The following is a 12,500-nucleotide window of genomic DNA, read 5'->3' as shown; positions in this document are numbered from 1 at the left end:
TTACCTTCTTCCTATTATTTTCTGAAAGTGTGCGCTGTCTCTTTAAGACCCATGATGTCATACACACACACACACACAGTCAGTTTGAGGCTCAAGCAAATATTATCTTGACTGGGGAGAGATGTGAGGCGGGAAAGAAAAAGTATTGGAAATCAGCTAGATTTTGCGTTTTGGTTAACAACGCACTAGGGTAGTGAATAGATTTTCACCTTCAGCTGGAAGCTAGCAAGGAAAGGTAGCCTGCAGAGCTGGAAGCTAGCAAGGAAAGGTAGCCTATAGAGCTGGAAGCTAGCAAGGAAAGGTAGCCTGCAGAGCTGGAAGCTCGCAAGGAAAGGTAGCCTATAGAGCTGGAAGCTAGCAAGGAAAGGTAGCCTATAGAGCTGGAAGCTAGCAAGGAAAGGTAGCCTATAGAGCTGGAAGCTAGCAAGGAAAGGTAGCCTATAGAGCTGGAAGCTAGCAAGGAAAGGTAGCCTATAGAGCTGGAAGCTAGCAAGGAAAGGTAGCCTATAGAGCTGGAAGCTCGCAAGGAAAGGTAGCCTATAGAGCTGGAAGCTAGCAAGGAAAGGTAGCCTATAGAGCTGGAAGCTAGCAAGGAAAGGTAGCCTATAGAGCTGGAAGCTAGCAAGGAAAGGTAGCCTATAGAGCTGGAAGCTAGCAAGGAAAGGTAGCCTATAGAGCTGGAAGCTCGCAAGGAAAGGTAGCCTATAGAGCTGGAAGCTAGCAAGGAAAGGTAGCCTATAGAGCTGGAAGCTAGCAAGGAAAGGTAGCCTATAGAGCTGGAAGCTAGCAAGGAAAGGTAGCCTATAGAGCTGGAAGCTAGCAAGGAAAGGTAGCCTGCAGAGCTGGAAGCTAGCAAGGAAAGGTAGCCTATAGAGCTGGAAGCTAGCAAGGAAAGGTAGCCTATAGAGCTGGAAGCTAGCAAGGAAAGGTAGCCTGCAGAGCTGGAAGCTAGCAAGGAAAGGTAGCCTATAGAGCTGGAAGCTAGCAAGGAAAGGTAGCCTATAGAGCTGGAAGCTAGCAAGGAAAGGTAGCCTAAGAGCTGGAAGCTAGCAAGGAAAGGTAGCCTATAGAGCTGGAAGCTAGCAAGGAAAGGTAGCCTGCAGAGCTGGAAGCTAGCAAGGAAAGGTAGCCTATAGAGCTGGAAGCTAGCAAGGAAAGGTAGCCTATAGAGCTGGAAGCTAGCAAGGAAAGGTAGCCTATAGAGCTGGAAGCTAGCAAGGAAAGGTAGCCTGCAGAGCTGGAAGCTAGCAAGGAAAGTTGGCTTATAGAACTGGAAGCTAGCAAGGAAAGTTAGCCTATAGAACTGGAAGCTCGCAAGGAAAGGTAGCCTATAGAGCTGGAAGCTAGCAAGGAAAGGTAGCCTGCAGAGCTGGAAGCTAGCAAGGAAAGGTAGCCTGCAGAGCTGGAAGCTAGCAAGGAAAGGTAGCCTGCAGAGCTGGAAGCTAGCAAGGAAAGGTAGCCTGCAGAGCTGGAAGCTAGCAAGGAAAGGTAGCCTATAGAGCTGGAAGCTAGCAAGGAAAGGTAGCCTATAGAGCTGGAAGCTAGCAAGGAAAGGTAGCCTGCAGAGCTGGAAGCTAGCAAGGAAAGGTAGCCTATAGAGCTGGAAGCTAGCAAGGAAAGGTAGCCTGCAGAGCTGGAAGCTAGCAAGGAAAGGTAGCCTGCAGAGCTGGAAGCTAGCAAGGAAAGGTAGCCTGCAGAGCTGGAAGCTAGCAAGGAAAGGTAGCCTACAGAGCTGGAAGCTAGCAAGGAAAGGTAGCCTACAGAGCTGGAAGCTAGCAAGGAAAGGTAGCCTGCAGAGCTGGAAGCTAGCAAGGAAAGGTAGCCTGCAGAGCTGGAAGCTAGCAAGGAAAGGTAGCCTGCAGAGCTGGAAGCTAGCAAGGAAAGGTAGCCTATAGAGCTGGAAGCTAGCAAGGAAAGGTAGCCTGCAGAGCTGGAAGCTAGCAAGGAAAGGTAGCCTATAGAGCTGGAAGCTAGCAAGGAAAGGTAGCCTATAGAGCTGGAAGCTAGCAAGGAAAGGTAGCCTGCAGAGCTGGAAGCTAGCGGTATCTTCTTGTATGAGCTAGCAGTGAGTGGTAATGTATAGTACAGCGGTTACACACACACACACACACACACACACGCCATGACTGGGGTTAGTCACAGCCACTGGTCCAGCTAACTTCCTGTTCTCAACGGTGATTTCTGTGAACAAGAGTCTCATATGGCACCCTATTCCCTATGGGCTGAGAGTAGTACACTACCCTGGTCTGTAGTAGTACACTACCCTGGTCTGTAGTAGAACACTACCCTGGTCTGTAGTAGTACACTACCCTGGTCTGTAGTAGTACACTACCCTGGTCTGTAGTAGTACACTACCCTGGTCTATAGTAGTACACTACCCTGGTCTGTAGTAGGACACTACCCTGGTCTGTAGTAGGACACTACCCTGGTCTGTAGTAGGACACTACCCTGGTCTGTAGTAGGACACTACCCTGGTCTGTAGTAGTACACTACCCTGGTCTATAGTAGTACACTACCCTGGTCTATAGGAGGACACTACCCTGGTCTATAGTAGGACACTACCCTGGTCTATAGTAGTACACTACCCTGGTCTATAGTAGTACACTACCCTGGTCTATAGTAGTACACTACCCTGGTCTATAGTAGGACACTACCCTGGTCTATAGTAGTACACTACCCTGGTCTGTAGTAGGACACTACCCTGGTCTGTAGTAGGACACTACCCTGGTCTGTAGTAGGACACTACCCTGGTCTGTAGTAGGACACTACCCTGGTCTGTAGTAGGACACTACCCTGGTCTGTAGTAGTACACTACCCTGGTCTATAGGAGGACACTACCCTGGTCTATAGGAGGACACTACCCTGGTCTGTAGGAGGACACTACCCTGGTCTGTAGGAGGACACTACCCTGGTCTGTAGGAGGACACTACCCTGGTCTGTAGGAGGACACTACCCTGGTCTGTAGGAGGACACTACCCTGGTCTATAGGAGGACACTACCCTGGTCTATAGGAGGACACTACCCTGGTCTATAGGAGGACACTACCCTGGTCTATAGTAGGACACTACCCTGGTCTGTAGTAGGACACTACCCTGGTCTGTAGTAGGACACTACCCTGGTCTGTAGTAGGACTCTACACACACAGTCTCTCTATCAATCCGTCTCTCTCCCTCTACATAACCTACTGTAGAATATATCTAGCTTGGCCTCAGCCAGTCAGCCAGCCGTCTCTCTCCCTCTACATAACCTACTGTAGAATATATCTAGCTTGGCCTCAGCCAGTCAGCCAGTCAGCCAGCCGTCTCTCTCCCTCTACATAACCTACTGTAGAATATATCTAGCTTGGCCTCAGCCAGTCAGCCAGCCGTCTCTCTCCCTCTACATAACCTACCGTAGAATATATCTAGCTTGGCCTCAGCCAGTCAGCCAGCCGTCTCTCTCCCTCTACATAACCTACTGTAGAATATATCTAGCTAGGCCTCAGCCAGCCAGCCAGCCGTCTCTCTCCCTCTACATAACCTACTGTAGAATATATCTAGCTTGGCCTCAGCCAGTCAGCCAGCCGTCTCTCTCCCTCTACATAACCTACTGTAGAATATATCTAGCTTGGCCTCAGCCAGTCAGCCAGTCAGCCAGCCGTCTCTCTCCCTCTACATAACCTACTGTAGAATATATCTAGCTTGGCCTCAGCCAGTCAGCCAGCCGTCTCTCTCCCTCTACATAACCTACTGTAGAATATATCTAGCTAGGCCTCAGCCAGTCAGCCAGCCAGCCAGCCAGTCAGTCAGTCAGCCAGTCAGCCAGCCATTGTGAAAGAGAACACATTACACAAACATCCCAAGACAAGACCAGACCTGACCCTGTCTGAGATGTTGTCAGCCAGCTTGTCAGCCAGTCAACCAGTCAGCCAGCCAGTCAGCCAACCAACTCTATTGATGTGTTGTTTCGGCAGGGAAACAGGCAGGCCAATCACATGACCTCATGTTGAGTCACCAGGCCTGTTTCTAGCGTCTTCTGTCTGACACACTATCAAATACTGTCCAGTCAGAAACACACACTGCCTTCAGATCCAGTCAGAAACACACACACTGCCTTCAGATCCAGTCAGAAACACACACTGCCTTCAGATCCAGTCAGAAACACACACTGCCTTCAGATCCAGTCAGAAACACACACTGCCTTCAGATCCAGTCAGAAACACACACTGCCTTCAGATCCAGTCAGAAACACACACTGCCTTCAGATCCAGTCAGAAACACACACTGCCTTCAGATCCAGTCAGAAACACACACTGCCTTCAGATCCAGTCAGAAACACACACTGCCTTCAGATCCAGTCAGAAACACACACTGCCTTCAGATCCAGTCAGAAACACACACTGCCTTCAGATCCAGTCAGAAACACACACTGCCTTCAGATCCAGTCAGAAACACACACTGCCTTCAGATCCAGTCAGAAACACACACTGCCTTCAGATCCAGTCAGAAACACACACTGCCTTCAGATCCAGTCAGAAACACACACTGCCTTCAGATCCAGTCAGAAACACACACTGCCTTCAGATCCAGTCAGAAACACACACTGCCTTCAGATCCAGTCAGAAACACACACTGCTTTCAGATCCAGTCAGAAACACACACTGCCTTCAGATCCAGTCAGAAACACACACTGCCTTCAGATCCAGTCAGAAACACACACTGCCTTCAGATCCAGTCAGAAACACACACTGCCTTCAGATCCAGTCAGAAACACACACTGCCTTCAGATCCAGTCAGAAACACACACTGCCTTCAGATCCAGTCAGAAACACACACTGCCTTCAGATCCAGTCAGAAACACACACTGCCTTCAGATCCAGTCAGAAACACACACTGCCTTCAGATCCAGTCAGAAACACACACTGCCTTCAGATCCAGTCAGAAACACACACTGCCTTCAGATCCAGTCAGAAACGCACACTGCCTTCAGATCCAGTCAGAAACGCACACTGCCTTCAGATCCAGTCAGAAACACACACTGCCTTCAGATCCAGTCAGAAACACACACTGCCTTCAGATCCAGTCAGAAACACACACTGCCTTCAGATCCAGTCAGAAACACACACTGCCTTCAGATCCAGTCAGAAACACACACTGCCTTCAGAAAGTATTCATATACCTTTATTCCACATGTTCTTCTTACTGCCTGAATTCAAAATGTGATATATTTTTTTTGGTCTCACCAAACTACACACAATACCCTCATAAATGACAAAGTGAAAACATGTTGTTGTTTTTTAAAATCTTTGCAAATTTATTGAAAATTAAATACTTTCGGTCATGTTGTGTATTTCTGTATGTGGACACCTGTTCATCCATCATCTCATTACAAAATCATGGACATTAAAATGGAGTTGGTCCCCCCCCCCCTTTGCTGCTATAACAGCCTCCTCTCTTCTGGGAAGGCTTTCCACTAGATGTTGGAACATTGCTGCTATAACAGCCTCCACTCTTCTGGGAAGGATTTCCACTAGATGTTGGGACATTGCTGCTATAACAGCCTCCACTCTTCTGGGAAGGCTTTCCACTAGATGTTGGGACATTGCTGCTATAACAGCCTCCACTCTTCTGGGAAGGCTTTCCACTAGATGTTGGGACATTGCTGCTATAACAGCCTCCACTCTTCTGGGAAGGATTTCCACTAGATGTTGGGACATTGCTGCTATAACAGCCTCCACTCTTCTGGGAAGGCTTTCCACTAGATGTTGGGACATTGCTGCTATAACAGCCTCCACTCTCCTGGGAAGGCTTTCCACTAGATGTTGGGACATTGCTGCTATAACAGCCTCCACTCTTCTGGGAAGGCTTTCCACTAGATGTTGGGACATTGCTGCTATAACAGCCTCCACTCTTCTGGGAAGGCTTTCCACTAGATGTTGGGACATTGCTGCTATAACAGCCTCCACTCTTCTGGGAAGGCTTTCCACTAGATGTTGGAACATTGCTGCTATAACAGCCTCCACTCTTCTGGGAAGGCTTTCCACTAGATGTTGGGACATTGCTGCTATAACAGCCTCCACTCTTCTGGGAAGGCTTTCCACTAGATGTTGGGACATTGCTGCTATAACAGCCTCCACTCTTCTGGGAAGGCTTTCCACTAGATGTTGGAACATTGCTGCTATAACAGCCTCCACTCTTCTGGGAAGGCTTTCCACTAGATGTTGGGACATTGCTGCTATAACAGCCTCCACTCTTCTGGGAAGGCTTTCCACTAGATGTTGGAACATTGCTGCTATAACAGCCTCCACTCTTCTGGGAAGGATTTCCACTAGATGTTGGGACATTGCTGCTATAACAGCCTCCACTCTTCTGGGAAGGCTTTCCACTAGATGTTGGAACATTGCTGCTATAACAGCCTCCACTCTTCTGGGAAGGATTTCCACTAGATGTTGGGACATTGCTGCTATAACAGCCTCCACTCTTCTGGGAAGGCTTTCCACTAGATGTTGGGACATTGCTGCTATAACAGCCTCCACTCTTCTGGGAAGGCTTTCCACTAGATGTTGGGACATTGCTCCTATAACAGCCTCCACTCTTCTGGGAAGGCTTTCCACTAGATGTTGGAACATTGCTGGTATAACAGCCTCCACTCTTCTGGGAAGGATTTCCACTAGATGTTGGGACATTGCTGCTATAACAGCCTCCACTCTTCTGGGAAGGATTTCCACTAGATGTTGGAACATTGCTGCTATAACAGCCTCCACTCTTCTGGGGAAGGCTTTCCACTAGATGTTGGGACATTGCTGCTATAACAGCCTCCACTCTTCTGGGAAGGATTTCCACTAGATGTTGGGACATTGCTGCTATAACAGCCTCCACTCTTCTGGGAAGGCTTTCCACTAGATGTTGGAACATTGCTGCTATAACAGCCTCCACTCTTCTGGGAAGGCTTTCCACTAGATGTTGGGACATTGCTCCTATAACAGCCCACTCTTCTGGGAAGGATTTCCACTAGATGTTGGGACATTGCTGCTATAACAGCCTCCACTCTTCTGGGAAGGCTTTCCACTAGATGTTGGGACATTGCTGCTATAACAGCCTCCACTCTTCTGGGAAGGCTTTCCACTAGATGTTGGGACATTGCTCCTATAACAGCCTCCACTCTTCTGGGAAGGCTTTCCACTAGATGTTGGAACATTGCTGGTATAACAGCCTCCACTCTTCTGGGAAGGATTTCCACTAGATGTTGGGACATTGCTGCTATAACAGCCTCCACTCTTCTGGGAAGGATTTCCACTAGATGTTGGAACATTGCTGCTATAACAGCCTCCACTCTTCTGGGAAGGCTTTCCACTAGATGTTGGGACATTGCTGCTATAACAGCCTCCACTCTTCTGGGAAGGATTTCCACTAGATGTTGGAACATTGCTGCGGGGACTTGCTTCCATTCAGCCACAAGAGCATTAGTGAGGTCGGGCACTGGTGTTGGGCGATTAGGCCCTGGCTCACAGTCAGCGTTCCAATTCATCCCAAAGGTGTTTGATGGGGTTGAGGTCAGGGCTCTGTGCAGGCCAGTCTAGTTCTTCCACACCGATCTCAACAAACCATTAATGTATGGACCTCGCTTTGTGCACGAGGGGCTTTGTCATGCTGAAACAGCAAAGGGCCTCCCCCAAACTGTTGCCACAAAGTTGAAAGTACAGAATTGTCTAGAATGTCATTGTATGCTGTAACGTTAAAATTTCCCTTCACTGGAACTAAGGGGCCCGAACAATGAAAAACAGCCCCAGACCATTATTCCTCCTCCACCAAACTTTACAGTTGGCACTATGCATTGGGGCAGGTAGCGTTCTCCTGGCATCCGCCAAACCCAGATTGGTCCGTCGAACTCCATCACTCCAGAGAACCCATTTCCACTGCTCCAGAGTCCAGTGGTGCCGAGCTTTACACCACTCCAGCCGACGCTCGGCATTGCGCATGGTGATCTTAAGGCTTGTGTGCGGCTGCTCGGCCATGGAAACCCATTTCATGAAGCTCTCGACTAACAGTTCTTGTGCTGACGTTGCTTCCAGAGGCAGTTTGGAACTCGGTAGTGAGTGTTGCAAACCGAGGACAGACGATTTTTACGCGCTTCAGCACTCGGCGGTCCAGTTCTGTGAGCTTGTGTGGCCTACCACTTTGCGTCTGAGCCGTTGTTGCTCCTAGCTGTTTCCACTTCACAATAACAGCACTTACAGTTGACCGGGTTAGCACTAGCAGGACAGACATTTTACCTACTGACTTGTTGGAAAAGGTGGTGGTGCCACATTGAAAATCACTCTTCACTTTTAATTTTTACATTTTGTAAAATTTTATTTTAACCTTTTTATTTAACTAGGCAAGTCAGTTAAGAACACATTCTTATTTTACAATGACGCCAAACCCTCCCCCCCTAACCCGGACGATACTGGTCCAATTGTGCGTCGTAAGGACCATTCTAATGCCGATGTTTGTCTATGGCGGTTACATGGCTGTGTGCCTGTTTTTTTATACACCTGTCAGCCATGGGTGTGGCTGAAATGGAAGAATCCAGCAATATGAAGGGGTGTCGACATTAGTGTTTTGTGTGTGTGTGTGTGTGTATATATATAATGTATCTCATTTACATAAGTAGTCACACCCCTTTACGTTGACACTCCACATTGAGCTCAGGTGCATCCAATTTCCTTTGATCATCCTTGATGTCGCCACAACTTGATTGGAGTTCACCTGTGGCCAATTTTAATTGGTTTTTGAACATGAAACCCACCTGTCTATGTAAAAAGTCCCATAGTGGACAGTGCACGTCAGAGCAGAAACTATACCGTGAAGTCCAAGGAACTGTCCGGAGATCTCTGAGAGAGAGAGAATTGTGATCAGGCGTATATCTGAGGGGGGAGGTTATAAAACAATTTTGAAAGTTTCCAAGAGCACAGTGCTCTCCAGACTACCCAGACTCTGCCTAGAGGTCACTGTCTGACCAACAACTGAGCAACCGGGCAAGAAGGACCTTGGTCAGGGAGGGGACCAAGAACCCAATGGTCACTCTGGCAGAACTACCGCGTGCCTGAGGTGAGATGGGAGAACCTGCCAGAAGGACAACGGTCTCTACAACACTTCACCAATCTGGGCTTTATGGGGGGGAGTGGCCAGACGGAAACCACTCCCTGATTAAAAAGGCACATGACAGCACACCTGGAGTTTGCAAAAAGGCAGGTGAAAGACTCTGAGAGCAAAAGGCAAACGATTCTGTGGTCCAGGCACCGCTCATCACCTGTCTAACACCGTCTTTACCGTGAAGCATGGTGGTGGCAGCATCATGCTATGGGGATGCTTTTCAGCAGCAGGGATTGGGAGACCGGTAAGGATGGAGAGAACAATGAATGGAACCAAATACAGGCAAATCCTTGATGAGAACCCGCTTGAGTGCAAAACGACCTTAGACTGCGGGGAAGATTTGGCGTTCCAACAGGACATTGACCCCAAGCATACAGCCAAAGCAACGCTGGAATGGCTTCAGAACTAGAATGTGAAGTTCCTTGAGTGGCCCAGCCAAAGCCCAGACTTGAATCCCATTGAAACGCTGTGGAAAGACTTGAAGATTGCTGTTCACCGCCGCTCCCCATCTAACTTAACAGAGCTTAAGAAAATCTGCAAGGAACAATGGGAGAAAATCCAGATGTATAAAGCTGATGCAGACCTTCCCAAGACGACTCGACTCGAAGCTGACCGCGGACCTTCCCAAGACGACTCGACTCGAAGCTGACGCGGACCTTCCCAAGACGACTCGACTCGAAGCTGACGCGGACCTACCCAAGACGACTCGACTCAAGCTGACGCGGACCTACCCAAGACGACTCGACTCGAAGCTGACGCGGACCTACCCAAGACGACTCAACTCAAAACTGACGCGGACCTACCCAAGACGACTCGACTCGAAGCTGACGCGGACCTACCCAAGACGACTCGACTCAAAGCTGACGCGGACCTACCCAAGACGACTCGACTCGAAGCTGACGCGGACCTACCCAAGACGACTCGACTCAAGCTGACGCGGACCTACCCAAGACGACTCGACTCGAAGCTGGACGCGGACCTACCCAAGACGACTCGACTCGAAGCTGACGCGGACCTACCCAAGACGACTCGACGCTGACGCGACCTACCCAAGACGACTCTCGAAGCTGACGCGGACCTACCCAAGACGACTCGACTCGAAGCTGACGCGGACCTACCCAAGACGACTCGAAAGCTGACGCGGACCTACCCAAGACGACTCGACTCGAAGCTGACGCGGACCTACCCAAGACGACTCAAAGCTGTAGTCGCCACCAAAGGGTGCTTCTACAAAGTATTGACACAGGCGTGTGAATACTTATGTAAATGAGATATTTCTGTATTTCATTTTCAATAAATTTGCAAAAAATTCTAAAAAAACATGTTTTCACTTTGTCATTATGGGGTATTGTGTGTAGATGGGTGATGAAATACAATATATTTAATCCATTTTGAATCCAGGCTGTAACACAACAAAATGTGGAAATAAGTTGAGGGGTCTGAATACTTTCTGCAGGCGCTGTGGCATAATGATATCTAGTACATGTAGTCATGGAGACCTCAGCTGTAACCTAGCAACATAACATACAGGTATGATGCACAGTAAGTCATGTTCAGTAGTGGAGAGGAGAGACAGAGGGAGGAGGAGACAGACAGACAGGGAGGAGAAGACAGACAGGAGGAGAAGACAGACAGACAGACACAGGGAGGAGAAGACAGACAGACAGACACAGGGAGAAGAAGACAGACAGACAGACACAGGGAGAAGAAGACAGACAGACAGACACAGGAGGAGAGACAGACAGACAGACAGCAGGGAGGAGAAGACAGACAGACAGACACAGGGAGGAGAAGACAGACAGACACAGGGAGGAGAAGACAGACAGACAGACACAGACAGGGGGAGAAGACGGACAGACGGAGACGGACAGACAGACGAACGAACGAAGAGACAGACTAGAGAGATGTGCTAGAGGACAGTATCAGGGCAGTGAGTGTTGTTTGAGATGGTAATTCTAGTCCGGTCGAGTCTCAGCAGGGAACCTTAATTGTCATGACGCCGTCCGTCATGTCAGCCCATAGAGGTGTGGTGGCTCCACGGACCTCAAGGCGTCCGGCCCGGTCTGAACAGAACAGAGCTTTTATTCGGGTATTTTACTAGGATCCCCTTTTAGCTGTTGCAAAAGCAGCAGCTACTCTTCCTGGGGGGGTCCACACAAAACATGACAAACATAATACAGAACGACATTAGACAAGAACAGCTCAAAGACAGAACTAATTTAAATGTTTTAAAAAAGGCAGACGTAGCCTATATATCAATACATACACACAAACTATCCAGGTCCAATAAGGGAGAGGCTTTCTGCAGCGAAGGTGCTGCTTTATCTGTTTTATTAAACCAGGTTTGCTGTTTTATTTTAAAGCATTATGAGATGGAAGGAAGTTCCATGCAATAAGGGCTCTGTATAATACTGTACGCTTTTCTGGAATTGGTTCTGGATTTGGGGACTGTGAAAAAGACCCCTGGTGGCAAATCTGGTGGGATAATTGTGTGTGTCAGAGCTGTGTGTGTGTGTGTGTGTGTGTGTGTGTGTGTGTGTGTGTGTGTGTGTGTGTGTGTGTGTCGAGCTGTGTGTGTGTGTGTGTGTGTGTGTGTGTCAGAGCTGTGTGTGTGTGTGTGTGTGTGCAGAGTTGTGTGTGTGTGTGTGTGTGTGTGTGTGTGTGTGTGCTGTGTGTGTGTGTGTGTCAGAGCTGTGTGTGAGTTGACTCTGCAAACAATTTGTGATTTTTTTAACACATTAATGTTTCTTATAAAGAGAAGAAGTGATGCAGTCAGTCTTTCCTCAACTCTAAGCCAAGAAGCACCCATGACTAAGTCTCCCCTCCCTCCCTCTCCCTCCCTCCCTCCCCTCCAGGTCCCTGAGATCATCAGTAAGCTGCGTCAGGCTGGGAAGAGCTCGGCGCGCAACGATGACCTCGCGGCTCCTAAACCCGCCGCCTCTTCCTCAGAAGACTGTGCGTCCTCGTCGTCCTCGGCCAGCGCGTTCACAAAGAGGTTCGAGGTCCTGTTCTGCGGAAGAGTGACCGTCGCTCACAAGAAAGCCCCCGCCCGCCTTGATTGACGAGTGCATCGAGAAATTCAGCCAATCCATAGGCTCCGGGGGAGGTCCTAAACCAGAAAGTGGCGGCGGATTGGTAGACGGGCTGCTGAGAGCTCTGACTTTACCTACGCTAAAAATGAGCGGAGGAATTGGGGATGGAGGTTTCGGGGAGGAGGCTACAGTGGTGGGAGGCCGGTGGTGTTCAAATCGGACCCCAGTTTCCCCTGCCTCCGGGCCCTGGATGAGAACGGCCTGTCACCTGATCTACACACACACCGCTGGAGTACAGCCCACCAGCCTGCAGGGGAACAGGACCATGCTGTTCATGGTAACTACACACCACACA

General features: G+C 49.1%; 1 pseudogene; it reads left to right on the top strand.

Annotated features, from left to right (window-relative positions):
* The window catches only part of LOC123723827 (TBC1 domain family member 1-like), a 53,201-nt pseudogene that overhangs the window by 16,736 nt on the left and 23,965 nt on the right, over positions 1–12,500 (top strand).

This window comes from Salmo salar, chromosome ssa08 (assembly GCF_905237065.1).
Source record: "Salmo salar chromosome ssa08, Ssal_v3.1, whole genome shotgun sequence".
NCBI classification, from domain to species: domain Eukaryota; kingdom Metazoa; phylum Chordata; class Actinopteri; order Salmoniformes; family Salmonidae; genus Salmo; species Salmo salar.
Note: the sequence above shows the minus strand (reverse complement) of the source record. Positions and strands in the feature narration are given on the sequence as shown.